The following is a 16,251-nucleotide window of genomic DNA, read 5'->3' as shown; positions in this document are numbered from 1 at the left end:
GTCTTGATAGTTATAGCACTTAGTAAGTCTTGAAATCAGGTAGGTAAGAACTCCAAATTTGTTGTTTATAAAAATATTCTTAACCATTCTAGATCCTTTGTACTCCTTTATAAATTTTAGATTCAACTCATGAACATCACATTGAATCTATAGATCAATTTGGGGGGATTTGATTTCTTAATGATATTGAGTCTTCCAATTCATGTACTCTGTCTCCGTTTATTTAGTTCACCTTTAACTTCCTTTAGTGATGTTTTGTAGTTTTGTGTACATGTCCACACATTTTTTGTTAAATTTATTCTTAAATATATCATGCTTTTTCAATGGTATTGTAAATGGAATTATAAAATTTCTGTTCGAATTGTTCATTGCTACTATATAGAAATACTTTTGTTTGATTTTTGTATATTGACTTTGTATTCTGAGATCTAGAACTTATTACTTCTAGTAGCATTTTGTAGGCTCGTTAGATTTTCTATGTATACAATTGTGTTATCTGAAAATACAATTTTACTTTTTAAAGGTTTATTAATTTGCATTGTGGTAAAATATATATAACATAAAATTTATCATTTTAACCATTTTAAAATGTAAAGTTCTGTGACATTAAGTACATTCACAATGTTGTGCAACAATTACCACCATCCATCTCCAGAACTTTTTCATCTTCCTCAGCCTCAACTCTGTACACAGTAAACAGTGTAGTTTTACTTCTTACTTTCCAATCTGAATGCCCTTTATTTCCTGTGCTTGTCTCTTACACTGACTAAGACCTCCTCCTGTACAATGTTGGATAGAAATGATGATAGCAGACATTCTTTCCTTCTCCCTGATCTCAGGGAGAAAGCATTCCATCTTTTACTATTAGGTATGAAGTTAGCTGTAGGTTTTTCATTGATGCTGTTTATACGTTGAGAAATTCCCCTCTGTTTCTGACTGGGTGAGAGTTTTTACCATGAATAGATGTGGAATTACGTCAAATGTCTTTTTTTTTTTTTTTTTTTCTTGAGACAATCGTGTTGTTTTTCTCTTTTATTCTGTCAATATGGTGGATTATGTTGATTGATTTTCAAATGTTGTCAACGTTGCATTCCTGGGATAAACGCTACTTGTTCATAATACTTTACCCCTTTTAAATATTGCTAAACTTTCTGTGCTAATATCTTGTTAGATATTTTTGTGTTTGTATTCATGAGGGATATTGGTCTATAGTTTTCTTTTCTTGTAATATTTTTGCTTGATTTTAGTAACAAGGTAATGCTGCCCTCAAACCAAGTTGGGAAATGTTCCCTCCTCTCTTATAAAGAATTTATGTAGTACTAGTTTTAGTTCTTTCTGAAATGTTCAAAAGAATCCATCAGTGATGCCATCTAGGACTGCAGTTTTCCTTATGGAAAGAAATTTATTTACAAATTCAATTTCTTTAGTAAGCATATGATTATTCAGACTTTTTATTTCTCCTTTTCAGGTTTTGTTAAATTGTATTTTTCAAATTATTTGTTCATTTAAGTTGTCAAATTTATTGGCATAGAGTTGTTCTTAATATTCCCTTTCATCCTTTTAATGTCTATAGCATCTGTAATGATGTGCCCTCTTTCATTCCTGATATTAGCAATTTGTGTCTTCTTTGTTTTCTTCTTGGTCAGTCTACCTAACTGTTTATCAATTTTACTGATCTTTAAAAAAAAAAACTAGAGGTTAAAAATTGATGTTCTTATCGTTTGTCCATTTTCATTGATTTTCACTCTCTCTACTTTGGGTTTACTTTGATCTTCATTTTTTAGCTTCTTAAAGTGGAAGCTTATATACTTGATTTTAGACCTTTTCAAATATAAACATATAAAGCTATTAATTTTTATCCAAGTACTGCTCTAGCTACATTGTTCTAATTTTGATATGTTGTGTATTCACTTTCATCCACTTCAAAATATTTTCATGATTTCTTCTTTGACGCATAGGTTATTAGGAAGGTTGTTTTTTAATTTCCAAATATTTGGGGAGTTTTTCCCCTAGATATATTTGTTACCAATTTCTAATTTAATTCTGAGTGGGCAGAGGACATATACTTCAATATTTTTATATTTATTCAGACTTTTTTTATGGCCCAGAATATGGTCTATACTGGTGAATGTTCCATGTGTACTTAAAAAGAATGTATGTTCTGCTATTTTTTGTGGAGTGTTCTGTAAATGTTATGAAATCAAGTTGGCTAATTACTGTTCAAATCTCCTATATACTAGCCAGTTTTTCTGTGTACTTGTTCTATAAATTAATAGAGAAATGTTGAAATATCTAACTGTAATTATGGATAAAGTCTATTTCTCTTTTCAGTTCTGTTAGTTTTTGCTTCATGTGGTGTGAATTTTTACTTTTGGGTACATAAATGTCTAGGATTGTTATGTCCTCTTGGGGAACTGACACTTTTATCACTATGAAATGTCCATCTTTAACTTTGATAATATTCTTTGAACTAAAGCCTGCTTAATTAATATTAATATAGCATTGTTAGCTTTCTTTTTGTTGTTGTTGTTAGCTTTCTTATAGTTAGTATTTGCATTTTATATCCTTTTCTACAAAAGACATTTTTACCTTTAACTTTTATGAGTCTTTATGATTAAAGTAGGATTCTTATAGACAGTATATAGTTGGGGCTGTTTTCTTTGTTTTTAATCCAGTTGGTATTTCACTTCATCTCCACTTTAATTTTTAGCTATATGTCTTGTTTTATTATTTAATGGTTGCAATAAGATTTACAATGTATATCTTTAACTTACCACAGTCTACATTTAAATAATATTATAGTACTTCAGGTATAATATAGAAATTTACAACAATATATTTAAGCCCCCAATCCTTTGTCCTATTGTTATCATACATATTACTTCTGTTATAAATCCTACAATATATTGTTATTATTTTTTTCTTCAAACAGCCAGTTATCTCCTAAATAAATTTTTAAATGAGGAAAAGGTATTTTATATTTACCCACTTATTTACTATTTCTGACACTTTTCATTCCTTTGTGTAGGTACAAGATTCCATCAGAGTCATTTTTCTTCAGCCTGAAAAAGTTCTATTTATATTTATACAAATTTCTATTTATATTTATAAAAAAATGTTATTTTGTAAAGTAGGTCTGTTGACAATGATTTCTCTCAACTTTTGTTTGTCTGAAAATATCTTTATTTCACTTTTAGTTTTGAAGCATATTTTCACTTCTTATAGAATTCTGGATTGATTTGTTTTTTTCTTTCAGCATTTTAAAAATGCCATTTCATTGTCTTCTGGCTTGCATTTTTTCTGATGATAAATTTATGGGAATTCTCATTTTGTTTTCTTTATGTTGTATGTCTTTTTTTTTTCCTCTGTCTGCCTTTAAGATTTTCTCCTTATTCTTGGTTTTAGCAATATGCCTTCATGTTGTTTTATTTGTGTATGCCCTTCTTGGAGGTTAGTAGAGCTAATTAGATCTGTGATTCAAAAATATTTACCAAATTTGGAAATATTTCAGACATCATTTCTATGAGCACATATGTTCAACCACTTGACTTGTTTTCATGGTTCACAGGTTCTATTAATTTTTTCAGTTTTTTTTTTCCGCTCCATGTGTGAGTTTGAGAATTTCTATTGTTCCATCTTCAAATTCACTTGCATTTTCTTCTGCAGTAGTTTATCTGATGGTAATTCCATTCACTAAACCTTTCATTTCAGATATTGTATTTTTTATCCCCAGAATTTCTATTTGTTCTTTCTTAACCCTTCTATTTCTTTCCTCATTATGCCTATTTATGTTAACATATATATAATAGCTGTTTTAATATAATTGTTTGCTTATTCCAAAATCTCTGTCATTTCTAGGTATGCTTCTGTTGCTGATTTTTTTCTAGTTATGGGTCACATTTTCCTGCATCTTTGTATGTCTAGTAAATTTTTGTTGGGTGCTAGGCATTGTCACAGTAGCCTTTTTGAGTGGATTTTTTTTTGTTTTTTGTTTTTCTCTTTAAAGAATATTGAATTTTGTTTCAGCATACACTTCGGGAATTTAGGATCAATTCAGTTTTTTGAAGGTTTGCTTTTAAATTTGTTAAGGCAGGTCTAGGGTAGCCTTTACTTTAGGTCTATTTTAGCTCTACTATTAAGATATAACCCTCTAGGGTCTCTACTAAGTGCCCTTGTGAACTCTCTTCCTTGGCTGGATCTATACTATCTCATATCCCTGAGTAAGCTCTGGGATTGTTCACCACAGATTCCCAGTACTTCTTTGCATAGCCTCTTGGAGTTTCACCCTAAGCATTCACAGCTTGGTTTTCAGCAAGAGACTCAAGGAAACCACTATGTAGATCCTGGAACTCCTTCTTCCCATAGTTCTTTCCTCTCTCGTACTCAGCCCCATAAATTCCAGCCATTTCTGCCTCCCTGAACTCTGATCTCTGTCTGCTTAACTTGACAAGACTGTAATGCTATTCTGCACCACTGTCTGGAAAAGTGGCTCCTGACAGAAAGCCAGGGCAATTGTAGGGCTCACTGTGTTTCCTAACTCTCCTCGACCAGTGTCCTGCACTGCCTGTTGTCCTGTACTTGGAAACAGCAGTTTCCTACATTTTATCCAATTTTATTATTTTTTTAATAGTGGGAGGACAAGACTGGTACCAGTTACTCTATCATGCCTAGAAAGGAAAGATGGATTTTTAAAAAGATCATATTCATAGCAGTGGTGATTCTAAACATTTTTTATAGAACCACATACCAAGGGACTTTGGGAACTGGAAAGGACTTTGGAGAATCTGAAGTATGGAGATTTGACAATGGTAGCAGAGGCCCAGGATGCCAGGAAAAGGATCTCAGCAGAAAATCTGACAGTTTGATCTAGAACAATTGTAATTCCTGGTGTGCAGGCTGAGAACAGGATAGGAAAAGGATTTGAGTATTTTCTATCTAAACATTATTTGCTTCTTCTTGAAGCAGAGAACCCAATATAAGATGGACCAGGGCCTTTTCTTCTAAGAACTGGGTCTCAACCCTGGGTACATATTAGAAAAATCAAAGGAGTTTTTACAAATCCTGATGCTCAGAAGTACTGAAAAAAAAAAATGTCAGTCTCTAGGTGGGTCCAGGCATCTGTATTTTTTAAAGCTATTTAGGTAATTCCATTGTGTTGCCAAGGTTGAGGCAACTGACCTAAGAAGCTCCACAGTCAGCATGAGGGCTGTAGTTCTTTCTCCTTGGGGAGCTGTATCAAATGCTCTCTCTGTATCAGATGTGTATCTCACCTACTTAACACCCTCTTCCTTTACTTTCCTGAGCATCTTCTCACCTTGCTGTTTTTCTGCTCAGAAGGAGGCACAGGTGATGAGCCAGTGGGAAAGGCCAGGCAGGATGCGTTGCAGTGGGAAGGAGGAGTGTGGATCCAGGAATGGAAAGGGAGGTGGGGGCAGAGAGCAGAAGATGCAGAGACAGAGGGGGTCCCCACTGCCCCTTCCCCTTCTCCTGCTCTCACACTTTCTTCTTATGCTCCAGGCCCCTATGAGTTTGGAGCTGGGCAGCTCGGTTGGTGACTGCCCAAGGACTTCTGCCCACAGTTCCTGGCCACAATTCTCCTTTCGGGGTGGTGAAAGGGCCCTGGAAGTCCCTTCCTATTTACCGAAGAAGTGTGGGCTTGTTTCTTGGGAACAGAATCCACAGACTTTCTGTGATGAGAAGCATCCTGGGTCAGAGCTCCTGCCCTGCAGCTGACTCCAGAGTGATCTGGCCCAGTTGCTTCCCCTCCGTGCCCCTCCGTTTCCCCACCTGTAAAATTAGGGGACCACACTGCATGGCTTTCCTGGTCTTCCATCTCTGACAGTTTGGACACGTGAAGGAGGCCTTGTGTTCCATTGGGAAGGCTCCAGAACTAGACTCCAGAACTTCTCCTTAGATGTGTGGTGTCCGGTGGGTGTTGTCTCTGATCTCCCCTCCTGAGCGTGCCTAGCTCTGAGAAACAGGTTGAAAATGGAAATCTTTGGCAGCTGAGAAGCTGTCAGGTGGATCATTTGATGTGTAACAAAGAATGCAGTGGAATTGGATTGTAGCATGGCCTTTTCTTTCTTTTTCTTTAAAACTGAGAAAAATGACTACTTTGAAAGGGTCACGCTGGGGACAGACTAAATGTCTATTCTTATTTTTTTATTATTATTTAAAAAAATATTTATTTATTTACTTTATTTATTTGACTGCGCTGGGTCTTAGTTGTGGCACGCGAGATCTTCAGTCTTCATTGTGGCCTGTGGGATCTTTAGTTGCAGCATGCGGAGACTTTAGTTGCAGCATGTGGGATCTAGTTCCCTGACAGGGGATCGAACCCGAGCCCCCTGCATTGGGAGCACGAAGTCTTAGCCTCTGGACCACCAGGGAAGTCCCTAAGTGTCTATTTTTAAAGGAACCATGCAGTACTACCACACGGTCTGGGGAGAGAGAGACCTGCTCTCTCAGGGCTGAGTGAGTGCCATGGAGTTGCCTGGGGATTGGGTGGGGTGAGGGTGGAGAGCCATATGGCATATGGTGGGTGCCACAAGAGGTCCTCGAAGGATGTCTGGGAGCTGGGAGAAGCCAGCCAGCCAGACAAGGGACTCGGCAGGAGGAACCTGGCACTGTCTGAGAAGATGCGTGGAGCAGCAGTGGAGGAGGGCTTTCCGTTCATGGGTGAGGGGCCAATGGGAGAGTTAGGTCTCTAGGCTGGGCCCCGCAGCAAGGCTCTGGTGGGGCTCAGCCCAGCCAGCCACAGAAACATGCCTTCATGTGGACATTAGGCAGAGGGGCAGCCGTGCTGGGGCCGCATTCCCTGACTGGGAGGACGAGGGCTGAGGTAGAACAAGAAGTGGTCCTTCCTTTACAAGCTGGGGTATGAGGGCTGCTTCTTACAGCAGTACACAGAGATACCACACAGAACAGGGCAAAGAGCTGATTACGAGAGCAGAATGTGTAAGACCCATTGCCTTTGGGTGTGTTTATAAAACTGCTGCTGTGATTATCACCATTGCTAACGATCCATCATGGGAATATTTTCCTGAACTGCGGCCCAATTTTATGGATCCTTTTGTTGACTTCTTCTGAGTAACAGGGGTACCACAGTCCAGGCCTGATCCTCAGATTTGAGGGGCCCAGCCAAGAGTGCAAAGGGAGGCTTATGTACTGAAGCATTACAGATTCGGCTGACAACCAAATTTAATAGCAATGGGAATGATGGAATAAAATTGCAAAATGTTCCTTAGCCACCATATATACACAACTGCTATGAATGCAGCACTAATTGAGAACATCTAGAAGCACACACCAGAACAGGAAGAGAACAGGAAAGTAGATGCTCAGTACGACTGGGAAATTATATTCTCTTATGTAAGAATCTATTGCTTTCATACTTTCTGAGAGGAAGGATCAGGCAGGTTAATTTGTCTTTCTTGATCTGAGCAGCCCATCTCCACCTAAGCACACTGCGCCTCTCTGAGGCTGCCCCTTCACAGCAATCAGACAGTCACTTTGTTTCGAGGATTCAGGACAAAAGCTCTGGGGATAGGTTTTCCCAGGCTCTCAGTGGTGCTCAACATGAGGGTGGATGTTTGGATTTTGTGTTTGTAACTTGTGGGGTGCTCAAAAGTATGGGGCCCCTCTCGCTGGGTTAGCATTGTTTGATTTCATTTTATTTTCTCTTTGGACCTTAGCTACAGAGATTTTAGTTCAGTGTACTCCTCATTTCACGATACAATATAATCCTTGGTGTATCCAGGGGCCTCTTAACATTGGATGTAATATTCAGGATGAGTTTTTCCAAGAATTATTAAATTAGACTAACGGTGCTGCTAAGATGTTCTATTCTATTTTGAGAAATATGACTTAAAATTAGTTTAAGATAGATTCAGCTTAATTCTTGAATTTTTTTATCAAAACAATTGTCAGGTGTTTTCTTTGACATCAGTTCCTAAGCTCCTGAGGATCAGAAGGGTTGACACCATTGGGTGTAGATGGGTGTTTATAGAGGCGGGTGTCTAGATTTGCCCCAAGGAGAATGTAGGGACTCCAAGGAAGAGGAACTAAACTTGCGGGCTGGGCTGTCTGCCTGTGAGCATCGTGTCATCACTGGCCTGTCCACGTGGCCACTCCTGGTCCTTCTGTCTTTCATGGGGTCAGAACGGCACTGTGGTCCGAAGGCTCTCCCTGCCTCCCCGCCTTCTTCTCAGTCATCTCCAGGAAATCCCTTGCCCTCCTAACTCCATCTTGGTGTCTGCTTCCTGGAGAACCTGAACTGATTTAACATGTGAGGAAGTCTGTGTGAGAAATACCACATGTGGCTTTTCAGCTGTCAGCAGAGAGGGCAAAAACGGTTTGAGGGCGGGTCGGGTCAGCAGTGGCCTGCCCAGAGCCACTTGCCCCTGAGAGCGTGGCTTGAGTGGGAAGTGAAATGGGGAAAGCTTTGCGCCTTTCGTTCCTGTGCCTCCCGAGATGTCCCCTTTTCTGGGCGGAGTATAGGGACCCTGGGATCCAGGGCTGCTGCTCACCTTCTGTCTCTGGCTATTATTGGCCCCCATCCCACCCCCAACATCTTGCAGGGTTTTTTAACAGGTGGAGTGTGAAAGGGAAGAAACTGGCCCCATGACCCTCTTTTCATTTGGCCAACTTACCTACATAGAAAGTCACATCTGTATTAATTCCTGGTGCAAATATCGCTTAAATGTCCGTCTTCACCTCTACAGTGTCACCTCTATGTGCCAAGGGGCCCTGTCTGTACTATTCAGAGCTGATTCCTTGGAACGAAAAATGGTGTCTGAAACATAACAGCAATTCAGTAATGTTGGCTGATGAATAAATGAGTGAGTGAATGCAGGATGGACCATATTCCTATACTTCCAGCAGCTATAAAAGTGAGTGAAGAAATAAAAGCCTTCCCAGTAGTTCAGTATTCTCGCCAAAAAATACACCCCTCCCATGGCTACCTTTCTCATGGGCATGGTCCCTGTGTTGGGTCTGGTTACCCTCTTGTGCCATCACTGAGCAATCCTTCCCTCCTGAATATCTGTCCCTGCCCTAGAGATGCCATTCCTATATTTAAGGTGTTTTAAAAAAATTCCTTGTAGGAAGCCCCCCACCCTCTGTACCCAGACTTCCCTGAGAAGCTAAAGCCAGTTCCACATTGGCCAGCGTGTTTAGAGTGCCTGGAGATTACTCCTAACTCAGGAAAGCCTGTGAGATGACATTCCAAAGAGTACTTCCTCCCATCTTCTTTCATTTAAATGATTACAGGTCTTTTCCTCCCCAGGTCGTATAAGAAGTTTTCCATGGGGCAAAGTCCTTGGAAGGTGATCCAAGCCTGGCTTTGTTGATGTGCATGCATACTTTAAAAAACATCCTCTATCAATCATCTCAGGCACTGGGCATGCTAGCAAGCAATTATTTGTATATACCAAGAGGAAAAACAATAGTCACACTTGAGAGTTGAATTGAGCTCGAGGCTCTGGGCTTTCACAGTGGAGGAGGAAGGTCTCTGTCTATGCTTCTCTTTACAGAGGACCAGAGGAGAGCTAACGGGTTGAAAAGGCAGTAAGCATCCCATGGGCTGGGTGTTGCTGAGCCGTGGCTCCTTTAACAAATAAGGTCAGCTTGCTCTTGCGGAGTACGTTAGATGTGCTCACAGAGAGAGCTGGGCTCTGGATAAAGTCTTGTGTTCCCTTCCTCCTTGGTCACCTCAGGACACTAAACCAATTAAAGGGCAAGTTGCCATACCAGGGACGAGTCCTTTCAACACAAGAGTCTTTATAGCTGAGTCTCAGTCACTCACTTGCTCTGTTTTCCAGAAAACATTATGTTACATAGGAGGAAATTTCTCCAAGAGCAAAGTGGGAAAGAGTAGGTTCAATCAATCATTTATTCATTCAACAAACATTCATGACACGTGTACCATGTGCCAGGAATCGTTCTAAGAGCTGTGGATGTGGTAGTGAACAAAGCAGACAGGGTTCCTGCTCTCACAGATCTTATGCTTTCATGGAGAGGAAAGACTAAAACAGGCAGAAAATAAATGAGCAAGACAATTTCCAATAGTAATGAGTTCCTGGGAGACAATAAAATGGGTAATGTGACGCAGAGAATGGGCACTCTTTGGGCACATGTTGAGGACAAAGTTGCTAATTTGTGTTGGTGGTCAGGAAAGAGCTCACCAAGGAGGTGCCATTTGAGCTAATACCTGAACAACCCCAAGAAGCCAGCTATACAAAGACTTAGAAGTAGGGCTTTCTGGGTAAATGGAAGAGTGAGGGCCAAGGCTCTAAGATGTATTTGAGGAATCAAAAGAAAGTCCAAGTGATTCAAGTGCAATGAGCCTGGGGGAGAAGAAGAGGTCAGAGATGTAGATCATGTGGTGAAAATTGCCAACCTGCCACACTAAGGAAAACATTATCTGTTCTATGCCCATCTCGATCTCTAGGCCCCTAACACTAGGTGCCAGTGGGGCAGGGAGCTGACTTTGGTCACTTTCATAGTCACCCAAATATGCAGGTGTCTGTAGAATCCTTTGTTCCCACCAGGCTTCTGGCGGTCTCTTCCATATTTTACTCTCATCTTGGCCAAGTCAACAGAAGTGACTTTGCAGACAAGCATTCCAAACCAACTACAGAATTCCCATTTAAAGAACTGGTGTTCTACGAGAGGGAAGTGGTTAGCCCTCTATGCTTTCCAGTGAGGCCTCTGACTTCCACGTTAACTCTCTTATTATGCAGCATCAGGCTATTGACCAAAGCTGATTCAGAGAGTTAACGCCAAAGCTTCTCAATGATCAAGCCAGGACCTTGCAGAGTTTTGCAGTACCTTCATTCATTTTCCCTAGTGATTGTATCTTCTCCTACTTTCTGTTGACTGCTAGGGTCAGAAGAGTCATTTGAGATTCATGTTTCCCACCCAGTGAAGGGATCTCAGTGCCAACATCTTTGTCAGGAAGCCATCCATCCTTGACTGGATTGCTCCTCTGATAAGGAGGTCACCTCCATCTGAAGGAGTTGGTCCCTTTGTTGCACAACTTTAATTACAAGAAAACTCATCTACCTACTGAATGGACACAGTAACATCCATCGACATGGTATTTGAAGACTTATTGTGTAGTATTAGAATCTTCTCTTCTCCTGATTACATCACCAGTTCCTCAGCTGCTCTCCTTGGTGAAATTTCCAGATCCTTACAAGCACTCAGATACACTTGTATCAGTTAGGATACAAGTTTGTTACCCTTTTGGTAACAAATGACTGAAAATCCAAATCAAATAGATTTAAGCCCCAAATAGAAATTATTGGCTCAACTAACTGAAAAGTCCAGGAAATGCTCCAGGACTGTCATGGTCCAGGGGCTGGTTTCTCCCTGTCTAGCTGACAGGCTCAGCCTTCCTTTGTGTTTGGTTCATTCTAGCACCCCACGTGATGGCCGACTGGCTGGTCCTGATCACAGTTCAGCAGGTAGAGAAGGGGTAGGAATCCACAGCACTAGGAACAGGTACACTGACCATGGAGGAGAGGCAGTCCCCCAGAAGAGAAATGATGTACAGTTACCTGGAAAAAAGAGTGAATAGATGCTTTGGGGGCAAAGCAATAGCACTCCAACTAAACCACAGATTTAAAAGTAACCAGGAGGGGATATGGGGATATATATATGCATATGGCTGATTCACTCTGGCGTACAACAGAGACTAACACAGTATTGTGAAGCAATTATACTCCAATAAAGATCTATTAAAAAAAAAAGTAACCAATATGCTCCACTTCATCTGCTTGGGGTACAATTGAGGCCATATCTCTCTTTGAAGTATTCCAATTAAACATCTCGTGCCCCCAATCTCAAGATCTATTAAAAAAAAAAAGTAACCAATATGCTCCACTTCATCTGCTTGGGGTACAATTGAGGCCATATCTCTCTTTGAAGTATTCCAATTAAACATCTCGTGCCCCCAATCTCAGCTCATGTTTTCTCTCTTCCTGGGGTCTACCCTGCCAGGATAAACTGAGAAGTGTCCAAGTTGTTAACTTGTGTTTGTTTCATCCTGCCTCACGGTGGAGAAGAACTCAGACCTATCCCAGAAGCCAGGAATCAGGCATCACAGCTGATGCCTCTGATGTCCCTGGAGACCTCTGCTGCCATTGGGGCCCTCACCACAGAAGGATGTCACACCACTGGTCACAGGTGAAAATCAGTGGCCAGTTGGGACTGAGTCTCCTATTCAGGTGCAGCCTCTGGCAGAGGCGGAGGGCCTGCAGGTGGGGATGGAGGCTGACTTCGCTTTCCTCCCCCTTCCCACACCCTCATGCTGAGGCTCATACTTTGGTGTCCTCAACAAAGTATGGCCTGAACTCTAAGCATGTACATAAACAATTCTTTAATGGTTGAGGGCTTTTAAGGATGGAGAAGAATTACTACTCCTGCATTTTGTTTAATGGTTCATTCATCAATCTTCCAAATTTATCAAATGATTAACATTCCATTAATTTTAAATGTTCCATATTTCTCTACATATTCACACAGCACTTACACAATTATAAATCAAAACTCATTGACTTACAAATTAAATTTTCCCAGTCCTTTTTTCCCACTGATGGAAAATTATTTAATTTTCTAAACATTTATCATATTCTAAATCATATTCTAAAATTATAAGTTCATTATATTAGACATTCTTAAATACTTCAAATACTTTAAGAAATAATAACACTCCAAATATCACAGTCACTATAAAACTGATTATTAGATTTCTATTAAAATCATTTACAAAAGTGCTAGTACCTAAGTTTAATTATTATTATTTGTTCTTATCGTAATTCTTACTTTTATTCTAACTTTTATTTTATTTATTTACTTTTATTCTCTTCCTAGGGTTTACAATGGTTTTAAAGGTTTTATTTAAAAATAGACACCATCTATGTTTCTAGCTTTCTCATTGTAAATAGACTGCTTGTACCAAAGGACGCTTCTAGCAAATTCAACTTCAAACTTGGTAAAGTCCAATTTACTTCACAATGTTAATAGAGCTTACATCTGGGGAGTGGCAGTGGAAGGAAAAAGGAGAAACTTTAAATTTTACTGTATATACTTGTGTATCGTTGGAATTTTTTTTTTTTTTTTTTTTTTTTTTGCGGTATGCGGGCCTCTCACTGTTGTGGCCTCTCCCGTTGCGAAGCACAGGCTCTGGACGTGCAGGCTCAGCGGCCATGGCTCACGGGCCCAGCCGCTCCGCGGCATGTGGGATCTTCCCGGACCGGGGCACGAACCCGCGTCCCCTGCATCGGCAGGCGGACTCTCAACCACTGCGCCCCCAGGGAAGCCCCGTTGGAATTTTTAATCAACCATTTACAATTTGTAATAATAAATGCAATTCTAAGTGCTCTGAATAATAAAAACTAAACAACCCATGGTAAACACTGTTAATACTTTTTGTGGTTTCTTCTAGTCTTTTATTTCTCTGAGGCATCTATTCCATTTTGCACAGTTAGAATCATAATCCATATTTGATATTTTTCATCCTACTTTAAATTTTAACTTAACATCATGTCACAAGCACTTTCTCACCTTAAATATTCTTGGGAAACTAAGGGATTGTAACAGCTGCATGATCCTCTATCATGAGGACGCACCATAATTCATTGAGTCATCCTCCTATTGTTGGCAAAGAATTGCTTCAAATCTGGGACGTACAGGAAAGAGCAACCCATTTTTCTTATTTTCCAGATGAGAATACTGCATTCCCCGAAGCTAGTAACTTGTCCAAGCACGGCCAGCTGGCCAGAGGCCCTGCTGGGACCTGACACTCCCAGGCCCAGCCCTCTGCCCTGGCTGTCACCACACGCTGCCTCCTGGGCCTCTGCAAGACACTTTCTGGAACCTAACTGTAGGGCACTGCCTACATTCTTTTTAAATTACATTTTCTCATTTGGGGCCCGTTATTCCTGCCTGTCAAGCTCATTTTTTATCTTCTGTCATATGACCATTAGGTAATGAGGGACACCATAGCCAACATTGGAAATTATGGCTTTTCCCTCTATCGAGATGTGCTTCCTGAATCGTCTCTGTGCCAACGAAAGGGGACTATGGTCATCACTTTTATCAGATAATTCCAATAGTCACCAGCAGTTACGGGGAAGGGTGCTAATGAGCAAACCTCTGTCGACGTTTCTCAGGGATCTCCTGGGTTCTCACCTTCTGTGATCAACACACCAGCAGATGCCTGGGCTCTGCCTAAGGGCCGATGGTCAAAAGGTGGAAGAGGAGTAATAATTGGGCGGGAAAAGAGGGGAGGAGGGAACTGACATCCGTGGCCGACTCCTTGTCCAGCTCTGGGTACCAGGGTGTGGATGCCACAAGCATCACAGGAGGGGGACGGTGGAGGACGGGACTGGTGTGCCTGGGGGGAAGCAGGTGGAGCAGAGTAGCTCCCTTTACTCAGTCTCATCTTGAGGCTGTATTATTCAGTTCTACGTGGAGGAGCTCAGCATGGTACAGGAGACTGCTCTAGGAGGGCTGAGCCTTATTCTGCTTCTTCCTTCACATGGTATGAAACACATTTTATCCAAGCTTTACAAACAAGTCTTTGACATCGGTGTTTGTCCTCACTAGAACCACTTTTTGAGTCACCTAATGTTGTATTTTTCCAGGATTCCATGTTCCCTCCCACCTAATTTCTTGGAGATACAGCCCCTTTAAAAATCTGTCTTTGGAAATGTTGTGGCTTGGGCTTATCCTGCATTCATATTTTTTGTGTGTATTGCTTTTCAGAAAATGCTTAATTCATATGAATGTGATTGGCAGGTGCCACAGAATGTGACGGTTTCTATTTATGGTTGATGTTAATCCCTCGACCTTATGGTAGTTTAAATTTCTGGTACAAATTCCTTTTCCACGATGTTATAGCTCCTTCCTGGACTGCTGTAATTGTGTAGTTTATCAATGTGAAAAATGGACTTTGAAATGTAATAGTCCAGAGCTAATATGGAGAGCAGCAAGGGAATTTAGTATGCTTAGAGAAGAGCTGTTTCCATGGAAACTAATTCCTTTGAGCAAGGTCCCTGGGTCCCCTGGCTGCAGGGTGATTTGTGTGTCCAGGTGATACGACCTGCATTCCAGGCTTAGCTCTGTCATGAATCACCAAGTGAGGTAGGCAAGTCCCCTAACCTCTCTGGGAGTTAATGTGCATATCTGTGACTTGAAGAAGGCAGACCAGTTCAGTGTTTACTAGACTTTGGAGTATTAGTGACTGGTAATATATCTTTTAAAAGTTTTTATTTTGGAATCGTTTTAGATTCATAGAGAATTTGCAATGATAATACAGAGAGTTCCCACATACCTTTCACCCAGCTTCCCCTAATGTTAACGCATTACTAACCGCAGCATATTTAAGAAATTAACACAGGTACAATATGATGGACTAATCTACAGACTTTATTTGGATTTTCCTAGTTTTTTCACTAATATCTTTTTCTGGTCCAGGATCTGATCCAGGATTCCACTTTGCATTTGGTTTTCATGTCTCCTTAGTCTCCTCTGATCTGAGACCATTTCTCAGTCTTTGTGTATCACACCTCGTCAGTTTTAATGAGTACCGGCCAGCTATACTGTAGGACGTCCCAAGCAGTAATGCTTTTAGAAAGCAAAACAAAATTGGAGGACCAGTTTAGGGCTGGAAAAGTTAGACAAGAGAGGTGTATGAGTGAGGTCTCTATGTTGCAAGTGACAGAAAATCAACCTTGAACTGTCCTGTCAAACAAGGAATTTATTGACTCAGGTAGCTAAAAGGCCAAAGGCATATGTGGCTTCAGAATGGCATTCGTACCCAGTTCTGCTCTGTCTCTTTGCTTGATTCTTCTCTTCTCTGAACAGTCAGATCATTCTCAGATATGCACTCACCACATAGTTACAAGACAGCTGCCAGCAGCCCACATGGCTATATCCATCCAGTGTACGCATGTGTGATCCCTCACCTCTGTTCCACTTTCCCAGCTAGGCTCTCATTGGCTCTGGTTCTGCCATCAGCCCATCCTCGAACCAGAGGGAAAAGATAAATGGTTTTCTGCTTCAGATGTGAGGATGGGTTGCCCAGAGTTGTGGCCACCATCTTGTGACCGGAGCAGAGCAAGCTGACAGCTGAGGAGGACACAAGAACCTTAACAACGGACAGGAACCTGGGTTCTGGATGATGTCATTTAGCCGTGGAATTAACCAGCCTTGGATTTGGGTTGGTTATATGAAATAATAAAT

Source organism: Physeter macrocephalus, chromosome 1, assembly GCF_002837175.3.
Source record: "Physeter macrocephalus isolate SW-GA chromosome 1, ASM283717v5, whole genome shotgun sequence".
NCBI lineage: Eukaryota > Metazoa > Chordata > Mammalia > Artiodactyla > Physeteridae > Physeter > Physeter macrocephalus.
The sequence above is the reverse complement of the archived record's forward strand: the minus strand, read 5'-3'. Positions refer to the sequence as shown.